This window comes from Notamacropus eugenii, chromosome 3 (assembly GCF_028372415.1).
Source record: "Notamacropus eugenii isolate mMacEug1 chromosome 3, mMacEug1.pri_v2, whole genome shotgun sequence".
NCBI lineage: Eukaryota > Metazoa > Chordata > Mammalia > Diprotodontia > Macropodidae > Notamacropus > Notamacropus eugenii.
The window spans coordinates 402,270,030-402,283,264 of record NC_092874.1 but is presented as its reverse complement, the minus strand read 5'-3'; the positions used below and the strand labels follow the sequence as shown (position 1 = coordinate 402,283,264).

Sequence of the window (13,235 nt, the reverse complement as noted above, 5' to 3'; positions counted from 1 at the left end):
GTGAGTTTGAAATATCATGGGTGCTACAGCTATGTGGTGAAATTGGTGTTGTCATGTAAAATCCCCATGACTTAGTATCTGAAAGCAAGAGAGCTTCTACAAAATTATTCATCTAAGTATCATATCAGTCAGTTTTGCAAAAAACAAGTTAAGAAATGAATAATGAAAAGAGCTGAGACCTGTACTTACTATCACTCGGCAAAAGTAGTCCAACCACACTGCACTGAAGAACCCTGATAATGCTAATTGGAAAAGGAAAGGTTAGGAGACAGCACAATGACAAGCTTGCTACTAAGCTGGAGTAATTTACCAAGTAGTAAATACAGTAAAAGTTTTGCTATTTCCAGCCTGCTAATCAACTTTGGGCTAGCATTCTTGTGGACTAGCATTGTGATTCTTCCTATCTAAAAGCCTTGGCATTCATCACATCTCTTCCCATTGTAACAAAGTGCTAATGTGTGTGTTAGAGGGTTAGCAGACAAAATTTTAGTAGTGGAATTGGTATTTCTGGCAATTATAACGTATGTTCTCTGTTCATCTCTTACTTTGGTGCTCCACCAGTACCTCAAATTCATCACCTATGAAACATGCTAATCAATTAGTCAATCAATCAGTAAACATTTGTTAAGTGTGTACCATGTGCCAGGTGCTGTGTTAAGTGTTGGAGATACAAAAAGAGGCAAAACAGAGGTCCTACCCTCAAAGAACTCACAATCTAATCACTCCAAAACTCTACTTTTCCTTCTTATCTCATGAATTCTGTCTGTGGTACCCTCTCTCACGGTCATAATCTTTGATTTCTCATGGACAATCAGTCATCAAATCCTGGTGATTCTGCCTTTGTAACATTTTTTCATGCCTCCTTTCCTCATTTTCCATTGCAGCCATGGTTATATATCACTTCTCCCTCTCCTCTCCCTCTATTATAATTTACCTGGAGTATTTTAATAGCATGCTAAGGTCATTGCTTAATTCCACTGTTAGAATAGTCTTGAAGCAGCTAGCTGATGTAGTAGAGTGCTGGGCAAAAAGTCAGGAAGACCTGAGTTAGAAGCCTGCCTCAGACACTAGCCGTGTGACTCCGATCAAATCACTTAATCTCTCTTGGCCTCAGTTTTCTCATCTGTAAAATAAAATAGTTGGAACTGGGGGGCTCTAAGGTCCCTTTCAGCTCTAAATCCTATGCAAATATGCAGTGATATGAATCTTTTGCTCAAAAACATTGTGACTTTCTATGGTTTATAGCAGCAGTAGTCAAATGTTTTGGACTCGTGACCCCTTCCCACTCATATATTGTTGAGGATCCCTTTACACTTTTAATTATTGAAGACCCCAAAGAGCTGTTGTTTATACAAATTATATCTATGGATATATACTATATTAGAAATTAAAACTGATACATTTAAAATATTTATTAATTTATTTTAAAATAATAATGAACCCATTACATGTTAACATAAATAACATTTTAATGAAAAATAATTCTATCTTCCAAGACAAAAAAAAATTTATGGGGAAATGTGGCATGGTTGTCCATATTTTTGCAAACCCTAATACAAGACAGCTGGATACTCTTATCTGATTCTGTCTTAAATCTTTTACCATGTGTTGTTTTGGTTACCATATTTGAAGATAACCGAGCCTTGTGCAGATAATGTAGTTAGAAAAGGGGGAAATATTTTAATTGGCAAATACATATTAATAGTATTAGGAAAATAGTTTTGACCTTTTGACCCCCTGAAAGGATCTCATGGACCCATGGGAGTCTTTGGACCATATTCTGAGAATTGCTTGTCTCTAAGGTTCTTAACTCTGCTTTGTATTCAAGGCCTTCCACATCCTGATCTTTTACCCTTAGCTTTCCAGGATTATCTCATAAAGTCCAACTCAGATGCCATGAAGCCTTGACCACCACCTATCCCTTCATCTCCCAAATTGGTAATGAATGATCTTCCTTTGCAGCCCTCGCAATCACACTTTCTTTAGCAACTCTCCAATATTCTCATCATGTAATATTGTCTGTTATGGTTATCTATGTTTGTGCCCTGTCTTCTTATACAATCCTATACTTACCTTATTTATAAAGTACCTGTGTTATAGTGCAGAGGTGTCAGACTCAAATAGAAACAATTTCCCACGGGCCACATATTTCCTTAGAAAATCACCAATTAACATCATCTGTGTTGTATGACGTTTTATTCATTTTGTTAAAATGTTTCCCAATTTTCTTATTTTGTTAAAACATTTCCCAAGACCTTTTAGTCTTGTTTGACGCGTCTGTTATAGAGTACAGTACTAGGTTCTGGGGGAGAGATTCATTTGTGCTTGAGAAGTAGTATCAAGGTTATCTTTAAAGTACTGTAGAATCATAAAAGGAGCTGGAACAGTCATGTGGTGAGAGTGATGGGTAACAAAGGGACAGCCAGAGGTCTCCAATGCTTCCCACATAAAGACCAACCTTTTCTGTATAACAGACCCCTTCAACTATATGGTGAAGCCTTTGGACCAGTTTTTAGAACAATGTTTTTCAAAATTTCATAATTGAAGGAAAGGCTTAATTTTCATAAAAAGTTGGTGAAAATTTTCCAATACAAGTTCACTGACCCTCTGATAAAGCTTTTCATGGACTTCAAGAGATTCGCAGATGCTCAGCTGGAAGGACACCTTGATTTTTGCAATATCCTGCTGGTATCTCTCCCTGCAATGTCTCTCCAATCCATCTTCCATTCAGCCATCCACTTAAATTTTCCAGAAATACAGGTCCAGTTATATCACACACACACACACACACACACACACACACACACACACACACACTCCGCATCCCCCCATTCAATAAAGGCTTCCTGTTGTCTTCAAGAGCAAATACAAAATGTTCTGTTTAGCATTCACAACCCTTCATAACCCAGCCCTTTCCTACCTTTTCGACCTTCTTCCACCTTACTCCCCAGCACGTAACTCTTCAATACAGCAACACTAGCCACCTGACTGTTTCATGAACAAGATACTCCATCCCTAGGCTTTGGGCATTCTCTCTGTCTCCTGTGCTTGGAATGCTCTCCCTACTCTGCTTCTTGTAAGTAACAACTAAAATCCTGCTTCCTACAAGAACCCTTCCTCAACCTTCTTAATCACAATGCCTTGTCTCTTTTAATTATTTACCATATATCCTGCGTATATATCGCTTTGTGTATATTTATTTGCATAATATCTCCCCCATTAGATTATAAACTCCTTGAGGGCAGGAAATGTCTTTTGCCTTTTTTGTATCTCCTGTGCTTAGCACAGGGCCTGACATGTAGTAAGTACTTAATAAATGGTTGTTCCCATCCCTTGCCCCCAAATGCATTTGTGTTTTATTTATCATTTTTGTATTGTCATTAGTATGATTAAATGTGGCAGAGCTGCCTGAATCTCCCCTCTTTATCTCAAAGCGCATTTTATGTGTATGCTAATTTAGTGCCTTATGTGTTACAGGTATTTAGTAAACAGTAATTAATAAGTATTTCCACAAATTTGACTATTCATTAAACATCCATTCAGTGCTCATTTGTTAAACATCTGCTGTGTGAACACTTCACCAGCCGTTGTAGAGAGAATGAAGCCAGTGAAATTCAATATGGATAAATGTTGAGTTTTATACTCATGTTTCCAAAATAGTCCATTTCATAAGTACAAGATGGGGAACAAGTGATTTATCTGGAAAAAAATTGGGGGTTTTAATGGATATTAATTATCAATGTAATATGGTGCCCCACTATCATGTACCTAAAAAATTTACCATTTAAAAACTATTTGCTGGTGTGTTTTTAGTTTAGAAATAATAATAGCTCGCATGTATATAGTGCTTTAAGATTTGTCTCATTTGGTCTTCATGACTGTCACAAAGGTTAGAACATCTTTTATGAATATTTCTTCTTATTCTAGATTTCATTCAATTTCAACAAATTCATAATTTTATCAATTGAACCCTCTAGCGATTTATTGGTACCCTTTACTCTCTCCATATGACTGGCCCATTTCCTTTTCAGATCATACATGTCCTCAGTGGTATCTGTTGCACTCTTTGTTGAGCACACATGGTCACTGGAAATAGGATGTAGTCTGAAATATGTGTACAAACTATAGATCTCTCCACTGCTTTTCAGGTCAACTGCAACTTAAATTCCATGGAGACTGTAGCATTCCCAGATCAGAATCATAGAATTTTAGAGTGTTAAGGGAACTAAGAAACCATCTCACCCAAGCCACACCTGAAAGAAATCTGTATCATAAATAGCACAGCTGAAAAGTTGTCATCCAGTCTCTGCTTGACAGTGTTCATTGAAGGTGCATGGACCACCCTCTAAAGTAGCCATTTCCACCTTTGAAAACTCTAATTGCTAAATTTGTCTCTTAAGAATTTCCTGGTTCTACTCTCTTTGACCAAACAAAATAAGTTTAATCCTCTTTCATGACAACCTATGTAACAGATGAATCCAGCTATCACATCTTCCATGAGATTCTTCAACCTATCCTCACATAATATGAATTTAAGTTCTTTCACCAGTCTGGTTACCCTCCCTCATATTCTTCAGCTTATTAAAATCTGTACTAAATTGTGGTGCCCAGAACTGAGCACAGTATTTGAGATGTGGTCTAACCACGGCAGAATCTAGAAAGATCACTGAAGCAGCTAGGTGCTGCAGTGCGTAGAGACCTGGGCCAGGAAGACCTGACTTCAAATCTGGCCTTAAACATTTACTAGCTTTGTGACCCTGAATAAGTCACTTATCCTTGTTCTGTTTTAGTTTTCTCAGCTGTAAAATGGGATAATAATATCACCTACCTCCCAGATTTGTTGTGAGGCTCAAATGAGATAATATTTGTAAAGTCCTTAGCGTAATGCCTGGCAAACAGTAAGTGTTTAATAAATGCTAGTTTCTTTCCTTATACCTGAAAGTTATACTTCTCAATGCAGTGATCAAAGCTTTTTAGGCCACCATGTCCTAATGCTGACTCATTGAACTTACATCCCACTAAAACCCCCAAATCTTATTTTTTTCTTCAGGTAAACCATTCCTTCCCTATCCTGTACTTATGAAATAGATTATTTTAAAAATCTGAGTTTAAGACCTTACATTTATCTATATTGAATTTCATCATACTAGTTGGCCTGTCAAGATCATTTTAGATCTTACCTTTGCCAGCTGTGTGTTAGGTATCTTTTCCAACTCTGTGTTATTTGAAAATTGGGTGAGAAGGCTTTCTAAGCCTTTATGCAAGTCACTGATAATTTTTTGGGGGGGAAGTGAGGCAGTTGGGGTTAAGTGACTGGCCCAGGGTCACACAGCTAATAAATGTCAAGTGTCTGAGGCCAGCTTTGAACTTAGGTCCTCCTGACTCCAGAGCCATGCTCTGTCCCCTGTGCCACCTAGCTGCTCCCACTGATAAAATTTTTAAATAGTACAGTGCCAAGCATATATCTTCCTGGGAGATGCTGCTGGAGTTTTCCTTTCAGATTGATGTGGGATAATTAAAGTTTCCTTTTTGAGTTTGTCCATTCAACCAGTTCCAGACTATCTAGCTGTATTATCAGTTAGTCCCCATCTCACCCTTCTCCACAAAAACCACAGTTGGGTTAGTTCTTGGAAAATAAAGAAATAGTTAGTCCATCACTTGTCCCAAACTCAAAGTTTTGCCTATTTGAGCTCTTCTGGGCATAACTTTCAAGAATCCAGAGTCACTTTCACACCAAGATGGGACATCATAGTAGGATTTTGGTGGGAAGTTTATACTTATTATTTAATGGAAGCTTGTTTACCATGCCACAGCAAGGTGGCACAATGGATATGAGTCCTGGACTTTGTTTCAGGAAGACCTGAGTTCAAATCCTGCCTCAGACTTTACTAGCAGTATTACCCTGGGTAAGTCACTTAAGCACACTTAACTTCATTCTTCTTATCTGTAAAATAGGACTAGTAATGACATTTACCTTCCAGGGTTGTTGTGAGGATCAAATAAGATAACTATGCAACATGCTTTGCAGACTTTAAAATGTTGTATAAATATATAATTATATATTGTAATTAATAATAAACTAGCCAAAAAGTGATACAATCCAACATCAGGTGAAGAGGCAGAGAAATTCTTTGCAGTTGGCAAGGTTAAGTCTTCCTGGACAACAGTGCAACCTAAAATATAAATCCAGGGTAACCTGAAATATAAACTATTCATAATCTTTGGTCCAGTATCCAATAATTCAGCTTTTGGGAATGCAGCCAAAGGAAGTAACTACAGAGAAAATAAAATCCATATCATTTGTGCAAAAATGTTCGTAACAGCACTATTTATAATGGGGAAACACTGGAAACTACCCAAATGCCCAGTGATTGTAAAATGAGATCACAAAATGACTAAACAAGCTAACAAAATGGAATATTAAATAGCTGTTTTAAAATACAGTATATGGACTGTGTCAAGATAAAGAAATGTTTGCTAATTAACGTTCAATGAAAAAATCAGAAACGCTCTATGGTATCATAAAAACAGTATTCCAGTTCTGTTTATAGATAGATTTGTGTTAGGAAAGATTAGAAGAGAATTTGTAGAGACAGAATATTTGTTGTCACTTGTCCTTTGTTTTTGAGGAGAACCAATGATATTACGATGTTGGGGTCAGGATACAGTGTGTTCAGCTGTGTCTGGTTTGTAGAGCTAGAAATGGTATAGAATTGAATGATTGTTGATAGTATAGTGCAGTAGAGATAGGACCTGTGTTCAAATCTTGGCTCTACCATTTACTTTATGACCTTGGACAGGTCTCTTTAACCTCTCTGTGCCTCAGTTTCTTCAATAGCAAAATGCATGCATTGAACTAGATGAAATTTAAAGTCTCCTCCAACTCTAACTCTGTGATCTTAAATTTTTTTTCCTATAAAGACTGTTCTGGGGTTTGCACCCGTAATTTTATCATGCATGTAATTTCCTACAGGCAGCGTTCATGGAATGCTAAGCCTACAGTCAGGAAGATCTGAATTTAAATCCAGCCTCAGACACTTAAATAGCTGTATGACCTGGGATATGTCACTTAACCCTGTCTGTCTCAGTTTCCTTATTTATAAAATTAACTGGAGAAGGAAGAGGCAAACCAGTCTAATACCTTTGCCAAGAAAACACCAAATGGAATCACGAGGAATTGGATATGACTAAAATGAATGAACAATTTATATTTATAGTGAGTGCTTGTAGGGTACTGAGACATTAAGAGACTTACTGATGGTCACACAGGCAGTCTTTGTCAGAGGCAGGGCTCGAAGCTAGGTCTTCCTGAATCTAGTTCTCAGACCCTCTATCCACTCCATGATTCTGACTTCCGCAATGTCATTTATGTAAGTGATTTCTAAAAATTGAAAGAAAAAGGGAACCATTAGCAGAGTGAAGCCATCACTTAATACTTGGCCTCAGTCTGTGGATCTTGTCCCCGAGGATAATGTCATTGTAGCAGGGAGATTAAGAATGGTAGTTGAGTCACCATCACAAAATAGACACAATTATATTCAGTTTTTGGGAGGCCCTTAAAAGAGAGTGAGAGGTTAGAATTTCCCATACTTGGTGAATCTTCAAATCGACATAATAATGTTGAAAAAAGAGGAGAGGAGAGAAAACAAGGGGAAGAAGGGCCTATGAATGTAAGAATCTGAAGAGTAGAAATCTGAAATCTGCTCTGCTTTTTTTTAGCAAGCAGCTGAACTCTACCCTATCACCAGCAACTGATGTTACTTTGAGTAACTCAATAGAAGTCCCAAGATGGATTTACAAAGTTTATGTTTCTGAAATAATATCTGTTTTCTTTGGCATCAAAACTTGATCTAAGTAAAGGAGATGATCTCGAAGGTCTTTAACAGCTCTCAAATTCTATTTATCTAAGACCCAAATGTTAGATAGGTATCTTTTGAAAACAAACAAAAGATCAAACTTGAGCTTTTATTGAAGATATCATTAGATATTTTCTAAGGAACAGATAGTCACTTTCACTACTCAGCTTATCATGATGTGTCCAAAATAGAAAGAAATAATGAGGGAGTGTGGTATAGTAGAAACCATTTAGCTGTTTCATTGTGTCTCACTCTCTGCAACCCCATTTGGGGTTTTCTTGGCAAAGATACTGGAGTGGTTTGCTATTTCCTTCTCCAGCTCATTTTACAAATGAGGAAGTGAGGCAAACAGGATTAAGTTGCCAGGATCATAGAGTTAGTAAGTGTCTGAAGTCAGATTTGAATTGTAGTCTTTCTAATTCCAGGTCCAGCACTCTATCCACTGATCTGCCTGGATTCTCATTCCATCCCTGATACTTATCATTTTATCTATGTGACAACTTCCATGGGCCTCAGTTTCCTCATATGTGAAAGAGGGAATGATGATTCATGACTCCTTCTTAAGCTCTGTGTGACTTGTGAGCGTTCATTCCAAAGGGATCAGCCTGTCAATACAGACAGAGAAAACAAAATCAATGAAGAATATAATGGTGAGATTATGACATATAATTAATTAAGGCCTCCTTTAGCTCTAAATCTATGATTCTATGAGTATCTGGTCCAAACCAAAATTGATAATCAGTTAATCAAGTATTTATTAAGTGCATACAATACGAAACACTGCACGAGGCATTGGACATACAAGTACAAAGAATTAACTGCTTATTAACTTATTAACAATTAACCTGCAATGAGCTTACTTTCTAAATAATTAACAAGAAATATTAGAAATAGCAAACATTAATTAGGGGCAGAGAAGCAGCATGGTTTAGTGAACCAAGAATTGGCTTTGGAGCCTGAAGACCTGAGTTCAAGTCTTGCCTCTCATACATCCTGCCTGTGTGATCCTGAGCAAATGACTTAATCTCTCAGTGTTCCTTGTTCAGCCATTTCAGTCATGTCTGATTCTTGGTGACCCTAGGTGGGGTTTTCTTGGCAGAGATACTGGAGAGGTTTGCCATTTCCTTCTCTGGCTCGCTTTACAGATGAGGAAACTGAGGCAAAGAAGGTTAAGTAATTTGTCCAGGATCACACAGCTAGTAAGTGTCTGAGGTCAGATTTGAATTCATGAAGATGAGTCTTCCTGACTGCAGACTCTGTGCTTTATCCACCGCACCACCTCACTGCCCCATCTCAGTGCCCTAGACCATTCTGTAAGACTATACATTACAGAGAAAGTGCTATCCTTTATCAGTAGAGGCAGTTTCTTCATCTGGGTTCCTTATATTAGTGACATCACAGTTATAGTCTCTATACCTAAGTTAGAGTAGGAGTGAAGACCAGGGATTATTTTTGGCAAAAATAGAGTAAATGGACAGGCACGCATCCTTTCAGGGGACTGGTGGACTTTATTGACCAGGGATTTACAGAGGAATTTTGTTCTGATGACATCAAATCAGATAGGATAGGGAAGGCATATAAAAATATAGATTATTTCTTACTTGTACTTATGTCACTGACCAGTGAACCTGTCATTTGACATAAAGCCAATTAGTATTGTGGTATCCATTGATAAGACTTATAAGACATATCTTCCTCTTTTTACTCCTTTTCTCTCATTCATTGTAAAAAGAAAGAACATCTAAGGAAAGAAAATGTCTACTCTACGATACTGAGATTTGTATTTAATAGTTTCCGTTACCACTTTTCAAATCACTGAAGCTTAGAGTCAAGTGGTCTTGAAATGGAGAAGTGCTTCCACGTGCCCCATTGACTACCTAGTACTCGCTCCTCTTTAGAACCCTGACTGACGATATAAACTTCTTTTTTTGTGGCAGCAGCAGGAGAGAAACTTTGTTCTCTTAAATATCTAGACTTCCCAACACCCTAAGAATTCTGCTGACTGGATAATATGGTTACTTTTGCCTGGTTTTCCATTAGCCAGAAAAGAATGTTGACGGTTATATCAACTTTCTCAGTTTCCCTATGTCCTTGCATTTTTAAGGTACTTATCTTCAAAAAGTCACTCAGAACAAGGTGAGTCCTTGACAGCACAGGGAGAATACATTTTTATTTTTTCAAAAGCAAAATCTGCTGTCGTTTTATTAATAGTATTTTTTTTTGCATTGAGCAATGCAGTTTTGGTCAGTGCCTTAGTGATTGATGTTTGAACAAACATTATTGGGTTCTTCTTATAGGAATCTCCTAAGGTGTCAGTCTGACACATCCCTTTAATGTAATAATATTGAAGCATTCTCTGGCAGGTCTAGAGCTATAAAGACCAGAAAATAGAACTGAAAAAATGAGGGTTGGGGAAGAAAAATGGCAGTTTTTCCAATTTGGGTAGGGGAACAAACAAAAATGTTTTTAATACAGTCATTTACATTAAGTCTTTCAAATTTCAGGATTTTCCTTGGGCTCTCAGGCTAACAGGGTTTGAGCATCACCATCTGTGTTCTTTGGAGATGCTCTGCTTTTTGCTCACCTATGAGCAAAACAACCCACTAGATAGCTCAACTTCTCTGATTTGACAAGAATAATTATTCTAGAGTTTAACTTTGTTTTCCCTTTTACTGATTTTGCTTTTTAAAAAAAAATCTCATTTTTACTCTTAGCTTTTGTTTTTTACAATATCTTTATTCCTGGATATATCCCGTTACTATTCGGTGATGCTATCCAGTAAGGTGGCAATTAATCAATCAATTAACAAGTACTTATTAATAGCCTCCTATGTGCCAGGTACTGAAGATGCTAAGAAAAGAACTCCCTATTCCCAATGAATTTACATTCTAATGGGGAAGTTAAGTTATATATAAAATGTACAGCATAAATATAAAGTTATAAATGCAGATATGAAAGAGGGAGAAAAGCAGTTCAGCAGCTTAATAAAACCAACCAACACATCGGCTATGTCTGGTAGTAGATGCATTATTCTATACCCACGGTGCTTTATCTCTGCAAAAAAAAGCAAACAGATATGATCACTTAACTCTTTTCTGGGGTAAAACTTGGTTGTTATAATTTGAAACCATTTTTCATTTGTTTCAGTTGTGTCCAACTCTTAATGACCTCATTTATTGTTTTCTTAGCAAAGGTACTGGAGTGGTTTGCCATTTTCTTTTCTTTTGTTTTACAGATAAGGAAACTGAAGCAAAAAGGGTTAAATGACTTGCCCAGGGTCACACAGCTAGTGTCTGAGGCCAGATCTGAACTCAGATCTTACTGATTCCCGGCCCAGTAATCTATCCACTGCATCACTACTTGTCCCTCTAGACTATTTAATTTTACTTTTTGTTCTTTCGTTCATATTATGATAATCATTTTGTATTGTTTTCCTGAATCTCTTCACTACATTTTGCATCAATTCCTCATCTTCCCAAGGTGGTCTGAATTTTTCACATTTGTTTGTCATTTCTTATGGCACAGTAACAAATCAATTACAGTCATATACCACAGTTTCTTTAACCATTCCCATCTTCTGGATATATACTTTATTTATAATTGGGGTTCTTTGCTGCTATAAAAATATTATAATGAATATTTTTATGTATATTGGCCCATTTTATATGTGACATTCTTGGGTTACGTATCTAGCATATATTACTTAGCCATACTCCACTTGCTTGGCACCCTCTTAGTTTCCAGTTCTTTGTCACTACGAAAAGAGTGCTGCTATAAGATACTTTTGTATCTATTGGTCCTTTCCCTCTTTCTTTGGTCTCTTTGGAGCATAGGCCTAGTAGTGTTATATCTGGATTAAAGACCATGCACAGTTTAGTGACTTTTGGAACATGGTTCCAAATTGTTTTCCAAAATGGCATAGCTCCATACCCAGTAGATGGGTGGCCCTTTTTTTTTTGTAGCCCCTCCAACATTTATCATTTTTACCCATCTGATTTGTAAAGTAACCTCAGAGTTAATTTATTGGAAATTCTCCAATTATTAGTAATTTGGAACATTTTTAACATGTTCGCATGCATTGATTGCGTATCAGTTGTAATTATTCTTATAAATGTGAATCCGTTCCCAAGATGTAGCTTCTAAAGGCAGATGTCCAGGGATCAAATTTGCCATTGTAGCATAATAACACTCTAGAATATTTCCTTCTTGCTCTTTTAAATTGTATTTTCTCTTTCCTTCCAATTCTTATACTGGGCAAGGATGCAAGCTGTAAATAAAAGCTTTGAGGAAAGATAGGTGGCCTTTTTTGTTCCTCTTTTTATTAAACTTGTTTGTGATCTATGTGGAAAGAAAACCATTAAGCCACCGTACTCCCTACATAACTCCTTATCCTTGTATAACCATTAACAAAAGTCACCAGTGTATTCTAGCAAGGTTGACTCCCACTTTAACAAGTAAAAAAAGATTATCAGCATTTCTGTGTTTGTATCCAAATTTCATTCAAAACGTAATATTTAGGGAGAATATGTTATGTGCAAGGCATTGGGGGTTTACACAAAGATGAAAACAGTAGCATCCTTGCCTTCCTGGAGTTTAAAGTAGAAGGGGAGGCAAGACATATGTACAAATAATCATGACGCAGTATGAAATGTGACAAATGCCATAAGAGGGAACAAATCAAATCAAGTGTTAAGGAACCTCAGAGGAAAGATTGCTTTCTGCTGAAAAGGATCAAAAAAAAGGTTCATAGAGGAGGTAGCATGAGCTATAGTTCTCATTGAAAGTCAATTTCTTTAAGAATCGAAGCCATTATCTTATGGATTTTCAAAAAATTTGTTCACATAACACAAATACAGAGCACCCAATATTTATACATTTAAAAATGGAAGGATGGTGAGGTTTGCAAAAGAAGATGCTTTCACTGTTGCAGCAAAGGATATATCTTGTTACACCTTTTATTTGCTTTAAATGCATTTAAATATTATTTCAACATGATGTAAATTTTTGAAAACTTTTGAAAAATTTTGAAATGAAAACATTTTGGTATTTAGTAATTTAACTCTTTTATAACAAATCAAATGAGATAGTGCACTTAAAGTTTTTGGTCAACTAAGGAAGCGCCTTGTATTATGAATGCTATGAATACTTTGAATGCACTATGAATTAACATTATCACTAAGATTGTTTTGGGGCAGTGCGACTCAAGGGGGATGAGTACTTATAAAATTCTAGGGGTTATTTGTTTCCAGATGGAGCTCACTGCTATTATGAATGGACTGGTGTTGCTCACTCTTGCGCTTCTGGACTTTAGCAGCTCTTTGTGCTGCTAAATATTTGCCTCTACATTTCTGGCTTTTTCTTCAAATATTTTGCTTTCTG

The 13,235-nt window shown here is 36.7% G+C and overlaps 1 protein-coding gene across 4 annotated transcripts in view; it reads left to right on the top strand.

Moving 5' to 3' along the window:
- The window catches only part of KIAA1958 (KIAA1958 ortholog), a 257,702-nt gene that overhangs the window by 98,168 nt on the left and 146,299 nt on the right, over nucleotides 1–13,235 (top strand). The window lies entirely within an intron of this gene.